The 17,430-nt window shown below is 39.9% G+C and overlaps 1 long non-coding RNA gene across 1 annotated transcript in view; it reads left to right on the top strand.

Annotated features, from left to right (window-relative positions):
* The first annotated feature begins 5,854 nt into the window (after positions 1-5,854).
* Positions 5,855-17,430, top strand: part of LOC143434310 (uncharacterized) — a 31,776-nt gene continuing 20,200 nt past the window's right edge. The window contains exon 1 of the long non-coding RNA XR_013103719.1: positions 5,855-6,012. This is a non-coding gene — a long non-coding RNA (uncharacterized LOC143434310). The remainder of the gene's footprint in view (positions 6,013-17,430) is intronic.

The raw sequence follows: 17,430 nt of genomic DNA, 5'->3' as shown, positions 1-17,430 counted from the left end.
GGATGGACAGGTAGCAAGGTGGAGCCTGGTAGATACTCCTTACTACAGAGTGGATAGAGCGACAGCTATATCTTCTCAGGTGTGTGTCTGTCTGACAGTGGTTAGCACTAGCTCCAGAATCAGACTCTCAGGTGGTAGGATGGAACACTCAGGTGACTCTTCTCAACTCAGAAAGAGATGAGGAAGTCTTTGCCTGGGCCTATGAGGAAGAATCTGCCTATGTGTTGAAAGAGACGCAGGTAAAGTTGATGTGGTACACAAACATACCACCTTCAATGCCATAAAGATGGGGAGTCAAATTATTGGCAGCAATGGACTTCCAGGACAGACTTGACACTATGCCTCCTTCATCACACTCTGGGGCTCAGTTACCTGTTCTATTCAGTAAAAGGCCTGGATAAGATGGTCGCCTTCAAATTGACCACCTAAGTTTCAATGTACACCTTGCAGTCCAGTTCTGTCACTTGTGAGAGCATTTTCACATTACTGAAAGTTTGAGAAAACAATTCAAGTTTGACAAAGCCCCGGGGTTAAGCTTGCAGAAACCAGCTTCAGCTGGAGACAGGAGCCCTGAGCATCAGAGGATAGAGTTGCTCTCATGATCTTTCTCAGCTCATACCACTATGCTATACCATACCATACCATACCATACCATACCATACCATACCATACCATACCATACCATACCGTACCATAGCATTCTGAACGCCTCAGCTAAGGTCTCTCATAGATGGAGATCTCAGACACAAAGAAGCCCCTCCTCCTCTTAGCACATCTCAAAGAGATGACAAAATCTCCCCCTCCCCCAGCTAACCCCTGTGAGGGGACCAATCTGCAAACATTCATAATACACAGCACATCAGAGGGAGGGAGGGAGGGAGGGAGGGAGGGAGTGAGGGAGGGAGAGAGAGAGAGAGAGAGAGAGAGAGAGAGAGAGAGAGAGAGAGATTGATTGAGATTAGGAGAGAAGAGGTGCAACCCTTTGTGTGAGGCTAAAGCTGATTGTGGCACAGTTTAAAGCCAAACCAAAATTGTTTTGTTTTGGTTTTTAGAGTACCCTCCCCAGAAACTCAGGCCAGAGAATGGAGGAGGGAGTTTTTTTTTTTTTTCATTTTTTTTTCTTCACTGTCAGATGAGTAATTTCAGAAGAACTGCTGAGTGCTGAACAATAAGACATTCAAGGACCCAAACTGGAGAGTCATTTTTCCCCCACAACACCCTCGGGTAGCTGTTCGCTGTCTCTGGCAGACAAAATTATTTTCCAGCCGGCTCCTGGAGGACCATCTATAAACAAATTAGGAATTTCAAAGGGTTTGTTTTCTGCCTTCTGGCTGCCAGTAGGGGCCGTTCCCTTTGTGTCCTTCATATGAAAAAGTAATTTAACAAAGAAAAAAAGAGGGGGGGGCCTCGGTTCAAAAACAGACAAGCGTGTATACTCTCCCTCCCTCCCTCTCTCCCCTCCCCTCCCTTCCCTCCCTCTGCCTTCCTCTTCTGTCCATTGTCACGTTTGGTCAGTGTTCTGTCAAAATAACTTTTATTGTATGAGGCTCTCAGTCCTGCAGGGCTCTGGGAGCTTGGAAGACAAGCTGTTTTCCTCCAGCAATTCCATCAATAAGAAGAAAATGGGAAATGAGTACTGATTTATGGCTGATTCTTCATAACAAATAGCTCCAATAAGTAAATGCTAGCCAGCTATAGAGGGGAAAAAACCGAGAATGTGTCCATTCCCCTTCTGGCTCAGAAACAGACCCAAGCCGACTCAGCTGGGGAGCAGGAGAGCTTTCTAAGTATTTTTACAACAGCTTGTCAAGTCAGGCACAAAGCCTTACTTCAAGAGAACGACAAGAATCAAATCTGCTTCATGCTAACTCAGAGCAGGAGTTGAGCTTGATATCTGACACTACCAACCGTGCCCCCCCCACCGCCCGCGTCCTCCCCCCTCCCCGCTCCTCCTCGTTCCCCCCTCTCCCCCACTTCTCTCCTCTTCCCCCAGCAGACTAGCTGCTTGAGAATGCCACATATAAAAGTAAAAAAGGCATACTACAATTTGGATCTGAGTTTCCTGCTAAGGACACGGAGGTTCTGGCTATGATGGTACAGCATAGGTTCTTTGAAGATAGGTCCAGCAGGCCAGAGCTGTTGTCCCTTGTTTCTTGGGATCCAGAGGCAGCATGTGGAGAATGAGCCGCTTTCCTGAGTCTTGGCACAAAAAGCCCATTTTCTCATTATCTTAGTTTTCATTCTCTGGGATTGATCTGGGGCTTGGCTGGCAGTCAAGAGCTGCAGAACAGGAGGCTCGCAAATACAGTTATTTCTAGCGTGCTGATGCTCTCCACTAATCACGGTTTAAGTGGCATGCCAAAACTAGACTTTGCTTTCTAGGGCCCCATTCTGAGGTTTGCACTTTAAGGTGAAGAGGTTTTAAAAGCCTTCCTAACACAGTGCTTTTCGCTTAAGGAAATTTTTGGCTCGGGAAAACCAATTTGATGCTATTGGGAGTGTGCCAATAAGGAAAAAAAAAAAAAAAAAAAAAAAAGCAGCAAGCAAGAAAGAAAAGAATTACTGTGTGGCCTTCATTCAAATCTGTTTTTTTTTTTTTTTTTAAACAGACATTTTTATATACTTTTATTTTCCAGTTTTATGTCTCTAGAGTTGATTTTGCAGGGAAGTTTCTAGTAGCCACACCAGCATTGGGTTTAAATAAAGAAGTGTGTTCTATAGGAGTAAAGGCATCAAAATAGGTCTACAGCAAATGCATGTGAATATGTGGGTCCTCAATGTGGCTGACAGATAGGATGCAGTAGGGCTCTGGAGAATGAAATGGGACTGTGGAACAAAAACATAGCATCCCAATGAAGCTAACACTCACTGCCAGCTTCCCTTCCTAGCCCTAACTAAGTGCAATTTTCTGCTCATGAGAAACACATGCACTGTGCTTCCATTACCTGCTAGAAATTATTTGACTCCTTCTCAAACATGCCCTACAAACATACCTCCCCCCCCCAAAAAAAAAAGCACATAGAGGAGCAGATTAAGGAAAAAAAACCCCACCATTTTAAATTTATTTCATTTTTTTTTCAGTGCCCAGGAAATATATTGGTAATGTGTTTCCCATGAGAAGATGAAGCCAGCCCTTTTTGCACATGTTAAAGAAAAGCATGGTCCTTGGAAGTAGGGAAAGGAGTCAGTTTTCAACAAAAGTATTTATAGTCCTTGGGCTGAGAGGATTGACCTAGGTTCAAACGACTAATGAAGAACAGACAAATAGTCCTTCCGTTCCCCTAGTGCCATAAAAGAATGCAGTCTTATGCTGAAGACAAGATTTAATAAGCTTAAACATGTGTAATGTAAAAAAAATGAAATGTAAGTCACAGAGGGAATCCAGGTAGTGTTTCCAGGACCGTATAGCAGTTTTACAAATTGTTTATTTCCTTTACCAGATGGACCTTTTAAATTTTCCTCTCTGTGTACCTTAGTCCTAATGGAAAATCCCCCTGAACCGCTTGAGTGCCTGCATTACCTTTCTGGGATTGTGGCCAGGCTCAGTGCACGCAGGGTTAACACCAGCCTGGAGCGGCTCTCTGCCCTCAGTAAGGTTATTAAACGGGAACATTTGACTCATAATTTGTTCGCCTCATGTTAAGTAGATTGCAATAACTCAGCTGTCCAGGACCTGTTTATCAATGCTCTGTGGCTTTCAGCAGTAGATATTTTATAACCACTAAGTAGATGTTCAGACCACTCATCAAATGAAAATCTCCTGTACTCAGAGCGGGTGTTATCATCACAACCCACCGAGTGAAGAGCCCTGGAGAGGTAGCAACCCTGACCCACAGCCTATCAGGCTTAGCCAGTTCCTCATCCACTAAATGGCTTTGATACAAACTGGTCCAACCTCAGAAGTGAATGTAACATTTCAGGAACCCTTCGTTAGCCTATACTGTTCTAATAAATTGCCATTTCATTGAGTTTTACTGTCTCCTTTATATGCTTTCAAATAAATGCTTTTCTATGAATTTTGATCAAGGATGGAGAAGCAAGGAAAAATAACAAGAGTAGGTAAACAAGACCTGATTTCAAGGCTTTAGGTTTCAATTTTTTTTTTTTTTTAATTTTGAAAGTTTTATGTGTACACGTACATGACATGTGTAACACATGTGGTAAATATACAATGCATGTGCATGTGAGTGTGCATGCACACTTGTTTATGAGTGTAGCTATACCTATTTTGTGCCTTGTGTATGGAGGTCAGAGGACAGCCTCAGGTCCTCTGTTCTCACCTTCAACTCTGTTTGAGACAGTGTCTCTCTTTTGGTTGTTTGTTATTGTGTATGTTGGTTGCACTTAGAGGCTAGTTAGTCTCCATCTCCCACCCTGGCTTAAGGGCACTATGATTATAGACCTCAACTACCATATCTAGTTCTCTTAAGTGAACTCTGGGGACTTGAACTCAGCTCTTTGTACTTATAGGGGAAGCACTCTAGGCCATCTCCCTGGCTCAGATTTCTGAATCCTTGCATGCACCCAAGGAAGACAGCTTGAGGGTGGAAACCCTGTCATGAAAATCACTTATGTTCTATATACCCAAATACACACAGCCCTGGCTTAATTTCATACAATATTTTGGTGCTCTCCTGTTTTTACTTAGGTTTTTCCAAGGTCATGGGTTGAATTATTTATATATGGTAACATGTTATTACTCAAGTAATTTTGGTTAGATTTCAGATTTTATTTAAGGGATGTTAGTCTGTGTAAGATGTATTCTGTTTATGCTGTATCCTTCAAACTAGACTATTTCAAACTTTGAAAAAAATAATATTACCATAGACATACCTCCTCCATAATAATCTGATTTTTTGTTTATACACCTCAGTGTTTTGGCACTTCCATCTAGCATATGGGCTTATATCTTCAAATGCAGCTATATATCTGTTTAATGACAGTAATCAAATCAGACCCCACAGATCCTCTTTGATAGGGTGGAAGATAGGAAAAAACAAAAGGCTAACATAAGGCCACCAACTTTATAATTAAGTGGAAATTAATATTCTAGAAAAAATGCTTGAAGCTCAGTCTTTTTACTTATCAGTCATATAAACAAAAGAACAGCCCCATTTTCTTTATGCTAGGTTGGAACGCTGTCACCTGCAACTGAGGAGAACTCAGTATTTTTGTTATTTCTGACAGGAGTAAGGTCTTGTGCCTAGATCCATTTGAGTTGCTGGTAGAGGCACTGAAGAGGCCAAGGAGAGACACTTCCCCAGGGTTATCAGCCACTGACAAAGACAACCAAAGAACAGTAAGGCAAACACATACAACTACCATTCCAAAACTCCTTTCTCAAACTGTGCTTGCCATCTGTGGGGTGTGTTAATCACAGAGTATTGTTTCTATCACTATGACAACTACTTAGAATCTCATAAAGAGTTATTGATCATTAGAGAATAAGTTAAAAGATTACTAGGAAAAAAGTTCTCATGAGTGTGGGACCGTGAAAGGATAGCTTGGTGGAGCACTGGCTAGAGATGGCCGGAGACCTTGCAAGGGACAGCATACATTTCACCACACTCCCAGATTCCAGGCTCCTGACATGGGGCCAAAACCCTCCATTGATCCGGGCCTTTCAGTCATGTAGGGCAATGCCCCTACAGCCCCCCCCCCAAGAGAGGTTTGTGTCACCTATCACAAATAGAGGGCGTGACTGCAGGCCTCAGGGCCTCAAGAAATTTCCATATTAATGAAATACCTGAAGGCCAGAGGGCGTAGCCAATTAAGCATTCCTTCCCAGACCCTCCTTCTTACAAACAGTATTTAACCAAAGGCCCACCCTGTAAGTATGGGGGTGCAACCAGATTCACTTTCCGCCATGACAATAAACCTTTTATAGCCATGGACTTCCGTGAGGAACCATAGAGGAGGCCTTTGACTACTTACTTTAAGCTCCCAATGAGGACTTCTCTACATTCCCACCGCAGAGGCCGCCAATTCAAGCAAGCTAGCCGAGCCAGCCAAGTGAGTATTGTAACCAATAGTCTCTACCTGCGAGGTGCTGCCAGGGCTTCTCTCCCCCTCTGTCTCTTTTGGCTGCGGGAAGGTCCAGCCCATACCCCTCAAGTCTCAGTTCTTCTGCGGCTCCCAGTGGTGTCTGGGGGCCCAAAGACAGAGACCATCAGTCTCTGGTGTCAGCCGCATCGGCCGGAGACCCCCCACTCAGGAGCCCTGCCCCCGCGGGACTTCACACTGAGACTTCTCCACACCTAGGCAGAGCTCCGGAGGCTTCTTATAGCCCAGTGTCTGCCCAGCACTACGTGGAGTGAACTCAATCAAATTCCCGAACTTCTGCTCCCTGGAGCCTTGGGATCCACAACACAGCCCAACAGGACCCACACCCACGGGCAAGCTAACAGCCTCACACACGAGGAAGTACTACTTTTTATTGCTCTGATTTATTAGCATGCCTAACTATACACATTAATGATATTGCAATATGTGAACACAACACACAGACTTTGAAGTCTCTCTTAGTCCTCTGCTCTACATTCACTTTCTCTACATTTTATTAAAAGTAGGCTTTTATCCTCACATAATAGATTGTGATTTCCCCCCCTCTACTTCTCCTCATTCTTCTCCACCTTACCTCCCACCTGTATTGCCCATCCCTTTTTTGTCTTTTATTAGCAAACAAACAGGCTTCTAAGGGATAATAATAAAATACAATATAAAATAATAAAATACAAAATAAATACTCAGAAATCCTGTAAAACCAGTGAACTGGCAGTCATAAAAATATGCAAAGGACTTTTAAGATAAAAAGGCAGAAGAAAAAAATATATAAATAAAAGAAAGTTTAAAACAGTTCTGTAGTGATGGCACAATTGTTAATGATTAGGCTCACAACCAAAAAAAAAAAAAAAGTAAGATGAGATTTAAAAAAAATAATAATAATAATAAAAGTTCCTACATGTCATGAAATGAGGAATCTCCTTTTGATGCTGTGGAATTTGTTCCCTGTTGGTCCCTACCCTTAAGTGTTTGCTATACCTTCAACCTGAGTTTATTCTCCTTCCTCTATTCCTATTGTTCTTAGATTAGGTGTTTTCATAGTGTCCCACATTTCCTGGGTATTTTATACCAGGGCTTCTTTAGATTTGTCATTTTCTTTAACACTGTTATCCATTTCTTTTATTGTATCTTCAATGTCTAAGACTTTCTCTTCCATTTCTTGTAGTCTGTTGATGAGGCTTGCCTCTGAGGCTCTGGTTCAACTTCCTAATTTTTTTGTATCTCAAGATTTCAGTCAGATTGGGATTTCTTTATTGGTTCCATTTCCACTTTTGGGCCTTGAGCTGCTTTCTTCATCCTCCTTCCCAACCCCCACTGTTTGTGTTTTCATAGATTTCTTTAACGGACTCATTAATTTCCTCTTTAAGGACCTCTATCATATCCATGAAAGCCATTCAGGCCTTTGTCTTGTGCCTCAGCTATGCTCCAAACTCAGGGCTTACTGTGGTAGGATTGCTGGGTTCTAGTGGAGACATGTTATCTTGACTGTTATTGATTGTGTTTACATTGATTTTTAGGTATCTAGATTTGGGAAGATTGTAGTTCTAGGTGCTACTATCTGGCCTTGTCTTTGTTGGGTGGGTGTTTTGTTCCTTGGTTACTGTTTCCTATTTGGTTATTAGAATATTGTGGTGGTTGTATGTTGGTTGGTAGAAAAAAAATTTGGGACCTTGATAGATTTGTTCAGTCAGGGTTCTGGTTAAAATGTATTCTAAGTATTGAAAGATGACTCTTGGGAATAAGGAATTGGCTGTGAGGGTCCACAGGAAGAGAGAGGCATGGTGTTCAACCAGGATCTGCTTAGTCTCTTGAGAACAGTTGCAAAAAGGGAAGAGAGGCCACAACAGGTCTGCCACAGAGGTTGGATGAGATGGGGGGTTGGAGATGAAGAGAGGAGAGAGAATGAAGAGTTGAAGTCTGTTTACTTGCTTCTTCAGCCTACCTGCTTCTCTAGCAGGACTGCAAGTTTTCCGGGGAAATATTTGCTGGAATTTGGAGGCTGGGATAACGGGTTTAGTGAGGAGGAAGGTAGGAGGAGATTTCCATGATCCATTATAATGGGGTCGGTGGTCGGTGGTCTGTGGTGGGTGGTTGGTGGTTGGTGGTCGGTGGTCAGTGGTCGGTTACAGATTTGTGTGTAAGACTGAGGGTTGGAGGAGAGGATAAAGGGGTGAAATCAGCAGTTAGGCTAGGCTACTTGCTTCTCTTGTTGGAGTGGCCTGTAAGTTACCAGGCACCGCCTGCTGGAGTTGGAGGCTGGAATAAAGTAATGTGAGTGAACGTGAGAAAGAAAGATCAGAGGGGAGGATCTGTGTGATCCATGGGAGATGGGGGCAGGGAGGCAGGTGAAGCCTGGGGATGAAATTAGGGCATTGGATTTGGAGGAAAGGAGGAAGAGAGGAAGATCTGCAGTCTGGCCTCTGCTTTCCTGCCTGTGTGGCTGCTGTGTTCCCAGGAATGCCTGCTGGTGTTGGAGGCCCAATAATGGGATGAGTTGGGGAAAGAAGGTTGGGGGGGGGGAGATCTGTGTGATCTACTGGAGATGGGGGCAAGTGGTGGGGTGCTGGGGGTGGGGGGATACAGTGTGGTCAACTTCAAGTAGTCTGCTACAATTCAGATGACAAGACTAGGGGATTGGAATAAGAGAACAAGAGGGATTGGTCTTATTTAATACGACATTTATATATAAATGAGAAGTAACAGAAATAGAGTCAGAAGTTGAAGGAATATTGAAACAGAGCCTCTTAACTCTAGTAGTATAAGAAATTGTGCTTTAATTTGTGAACAACAATATCCAATTAAAAAGTAATTTTTAATAATATGGATGGAATGATTTTTTTAAAGAAAAGGGCAAGACACACACACACACACATACACACACACACATACAAATCCTATCAACAGAGCTGAAAGATTAGAGAATAGATGTTTAAAAGATGGGATCAGAAAAAGATTCAAACTCAAATGCTCTGAAGTTCAGGGGGTAAAAAATGCTATTTACAGTGAGGAAGAGCTTATCACTGCTTTCAGCCCAGCAGTCCAAGGTTGAAGAGAAGCCGTTGAAGTCTTAGTAGCAAAAGTTTGATACGTTTAAATAGCTGCATGTGGTGCATGGAACAAATTCTAATCTGCAGGAGCTTTCGAATGAAGCAAGTATCAAACACTCATTGTGTGGATCCCGTGAGTCTTTACCGAGTGCCCGGGAACAGTGTACTTTATAAGTACTAAGCTTGTAATGATGTCCTTGGTGGTTTATTTGCATTTCCTTGATGACTAATGAGGCTTAGCCCCTTTTCATTCAACGATGCACCATTTGTGTTTTATTTTTATGAAGAGTGGGTTCAAATCTTTTACAAATTATTTTCCTCTTGAATTGTCCTATTCTTGGTTTGAGAACATAAGGACAGAAGTCTTTTGTAGTGGCCATTGCTAACAATACATTTCCCATTCTGTGGCTTGTGCTTTCACTTTCTTGTGGATTATTTGTGGCTAAACAGAAGGTCTTGGTTTTAATATGGTTGAATTGATAGTGAAGCCCTGCCTTAAAAATTAATAAATTAAATCTTTTCTACTGAAAATAAATAAGTGGGTAGGACAAGAGAATACTTGAACAGTACTTGGGACTCACACATCTATAAATTACATATATGACATATATTATATACATATGCCTTATATATTATCTCTTTATACTTTATGGTACATATTATTAATTTATATTACATAGTATTATATATAATATGGCTATGTTACCATATAATTTAGTATATTTCCATATACAACATGTAAAAGTACATGATCTATTAAAAACTTAGTGGAAAAATAAGGACAATAAAAATAAATATTAATTTAAAATATATTAGTAGTAGTAGTAGTAACATAAAATATCAAGGACTCAAAAAGTAGAGACATTGAGACTACTATTTTATTGTAAATTTTTTGAAGCTCATTAAAATAGATAATAGTTTATACTATAAACTCTAAAGCAATTATTAAGAAAAACGTTAACACATGATGTATAAAGACAAGATGTAACACCAATAAAATATTTTTTAAAAAATGGAATTCCCTTGAGAAAAGACTGAAAATGAGGGAAAGAAGAAAGAACAAATGCATTCAACATAATAGGCATGAGCATGGGACACTTAAATGCCACTAAATCAATAATTACACTAAATGTAGCTGAGCTAAACTTTTAATCATGTATTAAAAAGCAGAAATTAGTTTAAATGTTAAAATAAAGACTAATGCTAAGACTTATAATAAATATACAAATTAGTAATGAAGCACATACAACTTGAAAGTAAAAGCATGAAAGTATGTATGCCATGAGTGGTGGATGATCCCTGGAGAAAGATGCTACGGCTTCTTGCCATGCCTGGACAGCATCTTGCCCTTCATGCCCACAGGTCTAATTTACTGCCCATCCCTTTGGACCTGAACTACCTTTGGAGACTAGTATAGTGAATGCAGTCTATCATACATGCTTATGCAGAACTTCTGAAGGTTTTTACCATACACATTGCAGAGTTGGACTGAGATTTTAGAACGTTTGCTCTTTGGTTGCTCCCTTTGAAAAACCTACTGCCATGTTGTGAGATGCCGAGGTCTTTGTGAAGTGAGCCACTCAGAGGACTGAGGCAAAAATGATACTAAGATGGGATCCCTCCACATGGATAGAAACATTTCAAATAGGAATATTCCTTCATAAATTTCCCTTTGAATCTGTTTTGTTTTTAAAATGTTTTATTAGAATAGACTAGTTATATAGCATAGGTTTCATCATGACATTTTCTTGTCTCCTTTCCATCCTTGTGAAACCCATTTCCTCTTCTTATCTAGTCCCCCTTGGAAGTTTTTATTTTTGTGTGTATGCAGACATACTTTCGTGTGTGTGTGAGTGTGTGTGTGTGTGTGTGTGTGTGTATGTGACCCCATGATCGTCACTTGAGTTATTTATAGAAGCATAGGCACATTACCATTAGCTATATCACTGAAGAAAATGTCTCTTTCTGCCTCATTAACAGCTAATTATCTATAAATCCTCAGAGCAGCATGGGCTTCATGGGCTATGAGTTCAAGAGTTCAACAGCCATGTCATGTCCAGAAGTCAGTGTTCCAATGGTGCTCTCTTGCATTACATTAAATGTAAATGAGCAGGGAATGTATTAAAAGACAGGTGTCATCTTGAGTTTTAAAACAAGACTTTGTACTACTTATAATAAATATTATTTAGTAATGAAGTGTGAACACATTGAAAGTAACAGGTAGAAGAAAACATGACAGACACGCAGCATCCTTTCTGTTCCATCTTCTGGAATGTTCCTTGATTACTGGATGATTTTATTTTTCTTACCATTTTGGACTTAATCATGAAATACATGGTCAGTTATAGAAGGGGATGAGAGAGAAGGAGAGGTTAAAATAGTGGTATGTCAGGACATTATTCTTATCATACCACTCTCATTTGGGTGTTTTCCAGGACCATTAGTGAGAAATGTAATCCCCAGCACCAGGCTACTAAAGAATAAATATGTGCAATGTAATTAAAAAACTATTTCAGGGCCCCTCTGTGTTCAAGGATGAGAATTCATACTGTCCTATTTTGTACCCTAAATAACACCCAGGCATGTTGTCTGCCATGAGTATATGGATACGTGAACACATCAGAAGTGGCATTATTGCTAAAATTAAAATATGCAATAAAGATGAATAATCTCCTATCCTGAGATGTCAATAACCCAAAAGTAGCTCAGAATTTGATGTGAATGCCTTCCCAGTACATCAAAATAATATAACACTCTGCATGTAAGTCTAACCTGAGTGATTTTTGCCCTTACAAGATTTTGCAGGTTAAGTTCAATGCCAGTAAGAACCTGGGTATACTGATGGGTCCTTGCAATCCAATAGTACCAGTTCTCCACTCTGGCATACTCATTTCCGTAAGGGTCCTCTTTCCCCCAAACCTTGACACCATCTGCTCTCATTTGTTTCTTGGTAGTGGTCATTTTGACCAGGGTGAGATGCAATATCAAAGCAGTTTAATTTGTATCTCCCTGGTGCCCTGAGATGTTGACCATTGTAAAATATATAAAATATATAAAATATCTGTTGGCCACTTGTATCTCTTTCTCTTCTGTTAGGAACCGTAGAACTGTTTGTTCAGATCATTGACTTATGCATTGCTTAGCAGTTTTGGATTATTCTGTGTTGCATTTTTGAAGTTCTTTATATATTTTAGATACTAACTCCTAGCCAGAAGTATGGCCGACAAATGTTTGTTCCTGTTCTCTTTGCTGTCTGTTCGTTAAGCTGACAATTTGTCTTGCTGTGCTGAGGCTTTTTAATTCTATGTAACTATACCTGTCAATTTGGGGGACTATTTCCTGCTCTGTTGGGGTTCTAGTCATAAATGTGTTTCCTAAATCTATGATACACTGGAGTGTCTCCCCTTAGTAGTTTCAATATTTCCATTTTTTGTTTGTTTGTTTTTGTTGTTGGTAGTGATGATGGTAGTGGTCCTAAGAAAGTGTGCATGGCCATGTATGTTTAGGTGCCCACTGAAGTCAGGAAAAGGTGTTGGCTCCCCTATAGCCAGAATAACAGGCAGTTGTGAGGAGCCCTATGTGGTTGCTAGGAACTAAACTTGTGTCTTCTGGAAAGGCAGGAAGCACTTTTAAACTCTGAGCTATCTCTCTAGCCTAAGTGTTTACAGTTTTAAAGTAAAGCCTTCGATCTGTTTTGTATTTTGTTCAGAGTAAATTATATAAATTTAAATTTTCTTCCACAGGTGTATATCCATGTTAAGAAGCACCACCTGTTGAAAAAAGTGTCCATTTTGTTCTGGTGTATGTTTTTGACACCCTTGCCAAAACTCATGTATCTAAAGCTATGTAGGTTTACCTCTACATATTTGATTACATTCTCTTATTCTATATGTCTGATACTGGGGACAAAACAATACAGTAAGAAGTGGGGCACGGGTAGGGAAATGAATAAGGAGTGGGGGAGGGAAGAGAAAAATCAACCAAAATGAAGTAAATATGAAACGTCACATAGATGTCTATTATTTCGTTAGTTTATATTTTAGTAAATAAATACATAAATTTGAAACTACAATGACATATTTTAAAGGTGGGGGGAGGAAACTCCCACAGTTGCCACTGCCACTTCAAAATCCTCTATCCACAGGGTCTAATGAGGACCAGCATCATTACCATGACCTCAGGACACTAGCCTTCCTCTTCCCACAAATAATCCACCAGCATGTTTTCTTGTAACCAGTTTTCCATATTTTGCAAAATGACTCCAAACTAAACATTTGCCAGCTTAAAGTAGGATGTCATGTTGGAAAAAAAAAAAAAAAAGACTCAACTTTGAAGTTTACCCATCTTGGATGGTCATATGTGACTGCAGATGACTTCTGGGTCAGTTATAAGATGACCTGTATAGAAGAGCCTCAGCCAGGGCAGGGAATCCACATATTCACCCATCCTCCAGTCATTGGGGGTACTAGGGCTGTTAAGTAGCTAGACAGATAGACAGACAGACAGACAGTGATAAATGATATAGATAGATAAATAATAAATTAATAGATAAATATTAGACAGGGATAGGCTATAGATATATTGATAAACAGTAGATAGATAGATAGATAGATAGATAGGCAGACAGACAGATAGATAGATAGAGTGATGGCTATTCCTGACTGTCAACTTGACTACATCTGGAATGAACTACAATTCAGAAATTCAGGGTATACCTGTGATCCAGATATTGAGGCCGGAAGACACAGGTTTCTGAACTGGATCTTGACATGAAGATCTTGAGGCATAGTGGCCATGAAAAGCTTAGGCCCAGGCAAGGTAGTACATGCCCTTAATCTCAGGAGACTGAGGCAAGCAGATCTCTGAGTTCAAGGTCAGCCTGGGACAAAGCAAGTTCCAGATCCAGGTGTTGTGGTACACACCTTTAATCTAGGTCACACCTTCTGCTGGAGCCCTACATAAGGATATTGGAAAAAGGAAGATTCACTCTTCTTCACCTTACTTACTTACTTGCACTTACTTGCCAACACATCTGTTGGAACCTAGTTCTTCAGGATTCCAGTTTATACAGAAGACCAGCTGAAACAACTAGCCTCATGGGACTAAGAAACTACTAGATTTTTGGACTTCCCATTCACAGCTGCCCATTGTTGGGTTAGTTGGACTGCAGACTATAAGTCATTACAATATTCCATAACTTCTGTGACCCTAGAGAACCCTGACTAAGATAGATAGATAGATAGATAGATAGATAGATAGATAGATAGATAATACATAGGTGTACAATGACAGGTAGAATATAGATAATATGTTGATAGGTTAATAATGATCCACCAATAGACAAAAAGACACGCAGACAGACCGGTATATAAGAGAGGGGGCAAAGTCACTTTGTAAAGGATAAAAACTACAGAAAGAATAAAAAATATTGGGCATTTTTTTGTAATCTACCATTTTCTAGAGAAGAGATTCCAAGTTAAGAGCAATGAGTTTGCAATAAAACCACACTGAAGTCAAGAGGTAGAAGGTTCCTAAAGGAAATTTCTAAGAGTGAGAACTGAACTGATATCTTAACACGTGGGACCACCCTAAAAGGAGTTTTTAAGAGTTCTCTCAGGCAGTATAAACACAGACTATGAATTAGAGAAAAAGACTCATTCAATGGAATGCTGGATACATAATTATGTTAAGTATCCAAATTGTGAGTCAGTGAGAGACGAGTTGGTGAATGCATACAAGCATTGGGACTAATAGCATTGGGGAAACTAGGAGCACTTCAAATACAGTAAATGTGGTAGGACATGAATTTGATGAAATGCAGTCGTGTTGATTAATTTACCTATTTATATATTTGTATAGACATAATAGCATCAATGCTAAACATTTATTTAGCAATACAAACATGTGGTGTGAGAAAAGGGAACAGGGTGGGGAGACATACACGTTTAAGGTGAAGAAAACAGTCTGAGGGGTTGGGAAGTAAAACCCAAAGATCAACGGAACTTCAAGGAACTTCAATACACCTCAAAAAGCTAGAGAAAACTGACTCCGATGTTCAACTTCCAGAGGAACCCCAATGTGTAAGCCTAAAGGCAGGGATATACAACTGTGCAGTCATTGTTAAATTTTTGTTATCCCAAATAGTATATTATGCTGTTTTTGTCAAAAAGAACCTTATTTGAAGAAATCTCAGCAAAGTAATACACAGCTTAATTGGAAACATGTGCTAATTCCACTCAACTAAATATAGAGAAAGCGGTTTTATGATTTCTAATTACAGATGGTCAACCTTCATGGCTGTCTTTAAAAGAGGAGCTAGTGTAATATAGAGTGAGAAGGAATTTGGAACCTTGAATTTTGTTGGGAAGACTTCCAAAATTCATTAGCATTTCCTTGCAGGGGCTGAGGCATGAACATAGGATTGAAGTTACTACTTTTAATGACTTAAAATGTTCTGGGGCTGGTGAGATGACACAGAGGTTAGGAGCGCTTGCTACTCTTTGAGTGGACCCTTTGGTTATCAGCACTCACATTGGGAAGCTCACAACTGCTTATAACTCCAGTACCATGGGTATGATACTCACTTCTAACCTTGGACATTTACACATACATGCACACACACACACATGCACACATACACATACACACTCACATACACACACCCCAGTACCAGCACATCAAAAAATAAAAATAAATCTTTTTAGAAATGTTTCCTGGGGCTGGAGAGATGGCTTATCAGATAAAATGCTTTCTGTGCAAGCCCTACAACCCAAGTCAATCCCTGGAACCTAAGTAAAAAGCTAGATATGTGATATACATCTGTATTCCTAGGACTCCTATTAGGAGATAGAAGGTGGAGCTAGGAGAATCACCTGGATGTTCACAGGAGCAGGGCAGCTGCAGAAACAAATGAAAGCCCTTACCTCAAGATGGGAGGAGAGCCGACTATCAAAAAGTTTTCCCCTCACCTCTGCATGTATGCCATGACATAAACATGCCCACACTGCATATAAACACATACACACTAATAAATAACATTTTAGATTTTAATGTAAAAACAAAAAGTCTTTATGACAAATTTGATAACTTTATCTTAAGCAGGACTTGCTACGTTAAGGACAAAATAAAACCTCACCCAGAGAAAATGAATGTGTGTAAGTACACACAAAATCTACAACAGTATGACATCCTCCAATAGGGGTATAATCTTTTATCCATTGTGTGGGGCTAGCTGCTTATGTGTAACTGAGAGGCTTTTATAATTTTTATAAGTAAGATTATCTACAAATCTTCCTTGACAGGAAACCAACAATAATTGACAATATTTTTGTGTTATGACTTCATTGAAACAATTCTCTTTTATTTTCTGTATTTTGAAGACTACATGACAGAGTTTCTCCTAGAGGCCAATTAGATTAATGTACTAGCAGCTGTGGGAGTGGGCAGCCTAGAGACTGCGGGCCTCGAGGGAGCCATTGTTACCAGGGGCATGTTCATGGGGCATTCCTGAGGCTCATTTGAGCCCTCCTTGTATAATGCACTCATTTCAAATGGAGTTCGTAGGTACTAAATGAAATATTTCTCAGTGGTAAAACCACTGTGTCCCTTTGAGCAGACCAGTCTTTTGAGCCTCTTGGAAACAGTGCCTCTGTCTGATGATTTTTAAAGGACAGTGACAAGAATCAGACCAGAATCTCTGGCTTTGATGTCTCATATCTCATGTCCAAATTCTAGAAGGAGGAGTGGTGAAAAAAAAATGGCAGTGTTTTAGCCAACCATTATAATACTTTTATATTGTTATGGAAAGACTCTATAGAAAAATTAATACTTTGAAGAACAAAGCAGATTTTATATTTTTAATTTAATTAAATGTGTGCCTATTGGTCATCTTTACTTTCTAAAGAGGTCACGGATAGTTCGCATAGAATTGGTTAAAATAAGTATCATTCAGGTCCAGTGTGACAACAGCATGTGTTTTTGTCATATGATCAGGTGCTTCACCAGTATCTGTAAACTGTAGGCAGTTAATACCCTTGCTCATTTTTCTTTTTTTTTTTTTTTGTTTCCTGAGTTTGTAACTTGAGTTCTGAGTTGGCCATTTATTCTCCGCTCATGTTTTTGACCTATATTTAATTACTTCCCACTTTTATACAACTCTGAATGTTAAAAAAAAAAAAAAAAATGAGTTTTCAGCCAAGAAATGGAGACAACCTAGATGTTCCTCAATTGATGAACAGATAATGAAAATGTGTTACATTTACATAGTGGAATAGTATGCGGCTGTTAAGAAAAGCTAAACTATGAAGTTTTCACCTAAATG

This window comes from Arvicanthis niloticus, chromosome 14, assembly GCF_011762505.2.
Source record: "Arvicanthis niloticus isolate mArvNil1 chromosome 14, mArvNil1.pat.X, whole genome shotgun sequence".
In the NCBI taxonomy this organism is placed as follows: domain Eukaryota; kingdom Metazoa; phylum Chordata; class Mammalia; order Rodentia; family Muridae; genus Arvicanthis; species Arvicanthis niloticus.
Note: the sequence above shows the minus strand (reverse complement) of the source record. Positions and strands in the feature narration are given on the sequence as shown.